This window comes from Nanorana parkeri, unplaced genomic scaffold (genome assembly GCF_000935625.1).
Source record: "Nanorana parkeri isolate BGI_ZX_2015 unplaced genomic scaffold, ASM93562v1 scaffold4046, whole genome shotgun sequence".
Lineage (NCBI taxonomy): Eukaryota > Metazoa > Chordata > Amphibia > Anura > Dicroglossidae > Nanorana > Nanorana parkeri.
Window position 1 is genome coordinate 296 of NW_017310313.1, and position 2428 is coordinate 2723.

Sequence of the window (2428 nt, forward strand, 5' to 3'; positions counted from 1 at the left end):
GAACCTTTGTTGGGGAGCACAGAGGGGAGACGTTTCCTGGGGGAGCCCTTGTTGGGGGGCACAGAGGGGAGACGTTTCCTGGGGGAGCCCTTGTTGGGGGGCACAGAGGGGAGACGTTTCCTGGGGGAGCCCTTGTTGGGGGGCACAGAGGGGAGACGTTTCCTGGGGGAGCCCTTGTTGGGGGGCACAGAGGGGAGACGTTTCCTGGGGGAGCCCTTGTTGGGGGGCACAGAGGGGAGACGTTTCCTGGGGGAGCCCTTGTTGGGGGGCACAGAGGGGAGACGTTTCCTGGGGGAGCCCTTGTTGGGGGGCACAGAGGGGAGACGTTTCCTGGGGGAGCCCTTGTTGGGGGGCACAGAGGGGAGACGTTTCCTGGGGGAGCCCTTGTTGGGGGGCACAGAGGGGAGACGTTTCCTGGGGGAGCCCTTGTTGGGGGGCACAGAGGGGAGACGTTTCCTGGGGGAGCCCTTGTTGGGGGGCACAGAGGGGAGACGTTTCCTGGGGGAGCCCTTGTTGGGGGGCACAGAGGGGAGACGTTTCCTGGGGGAGCCCTTGTTGGGGGGCACAGAGGGGAGACGTTTCCTGGGGGAGCCCTTGTTGGGGGGCACAGAGGGGAGACGTTTCCTGGGGGAGCCCTTGTTGGGGGGCACAGAGGGGAGACGTTTCCTGGGGGAGCCCTTGTTGGGGGGCACAGAGGGGAGACGTTTCCTGGGGGAGCCCTTGTTGGGGGGCACAGAGGGGAGACGTTTCCTGGGGGAGCCCTTGTTGGGGGGCACAGAGGGGAGACGTTTCCTGGGGGAGCCCTTGTTGGGGGGCACAGAGGGGAGACGTTTCCTGGGGGAGCCCTTGTTGGGGGGCACAGAGGGGAGACGTTTCCTGGGGGAGCCCTTGTTGGGGGGCACAGAGGGGAGACGTTTCCTGGGGGAGCCCTTGTTGGGGGGCACAGAGGGGAGACGTTTCCTGGGGGAGCCCTTGTTGGGGGGCACAGAGGGGAGACGTTTCCTGGGGGAGCCCTTGTTGGGGGGCACAGAGGGGAGACGTTTCCTGGGGGAGCCCTTGTTGGGGGGCACAGAGGGGAGACGTTTCCTGGGGGAGCCCTTGTTGGGGGGCACAGAGGGGAGACGTTTCCTGGGGGAGCCCTTGTTGGGGGGCACAGAGGGGAGACGTTTCCTGGGGGAGCCCTTGTTGGGGGGCACAGAGGGGAGACGTTTCCTGGGGGAGCCCTTGTTGGGGGGCACAGAGGGGAGACGTTTCCTGGGGGAGCCCTTGTTGGGGGGCACAGAGGGGAGACGTTTCCTGGGGGAGCCCTTGTTGGGGGGCACAGAGGGGAGACGTTTCCTGGGGGAGCCCTTGTTGGGGGGCACAGAGGGGAGACGTTTCCTGGGGGAGCCCTTGTTGGGGGGCACAGAGGGGAGACGTTTCCTGGGGGAGCCCTTGTTGGGGGGCACAGAGGGGAGACGTTTCCTGGGGGAGCCCTTGTTGGGGGGCACAGAGGGGAGACGTTTCCTGGGGGAGCCCTTGTTGGGGGGCACAGAGGGGAGACGTTTCCTGGGGGAGCCCTTGTTGGGGGGCACAGAGGGGAGACGTTTCCTGGGGGAGCCCTTGTTGGGGGGCACAGAGGGGAGACGTTTCCTGGGGGAACACTTGTTGGGGAGCGCAGAGGGGAGACGTTTCCCGGGGGAAGCCTTGTTGGGGGGCACAGAGGTGAGACGTTTCCTGGGGGAACACTTGTTGGGGAGCGCAGAGGGGAGACGTTTCCTGGGAAGGAAGCCATGTTGGGGGACACAGAGGTGAGACGTTTCCCGGGGCAAGCCTTGTTGGGGAGCACGGAGGTGAGACGTTTCCTGGGGGAACCCTTGTTGGGGGGCGCAGAGGGGAGACGTTTCCTGGGGTTGGTTGCCAGGGTTGCACACATCTGAGGAGGGATTCTTCAGGTTTCTTGGCTGTCGCTCGGCCACTCAAAGTTTTGGCTCCTCCCATAAATGTTCTATAGGATGGAGGCCTGGAGACCGGCTGGGCCCCTCCATGACCTCAATGTGCTTCTTCCTCGGCCTGTACCTTCAGCAGAGAAACACCTCCAGAGCATAATGTTCCCCCTCCGGGCTGGACTGTAGTGACGGTGTTCTTAGGGTCAGAGGTCACCATTGTTCTTCCTCCAAGCACGGCAAGTCGAGTTCATGCCAAAGAGCTGAATTTTGGTGTCATGTGACCGCAACACTTTCCCCCAATCCTCCTCTGAATCATTGAGATCTTCATTGGCATAAGTCAGACGAGCCTGTACATGGGCCTTCCTGAGGAGGGGGACGGGCCTGTACATGGGCCTTCCTGAGGAGGGGGACTGGCCTGTCTGAGGAGTAGAGCTGCAGCTAACGATTATTTTCAAAATCGATTAGTTAGCCGATTATTAGGTTCGATTAATCGGTTAATC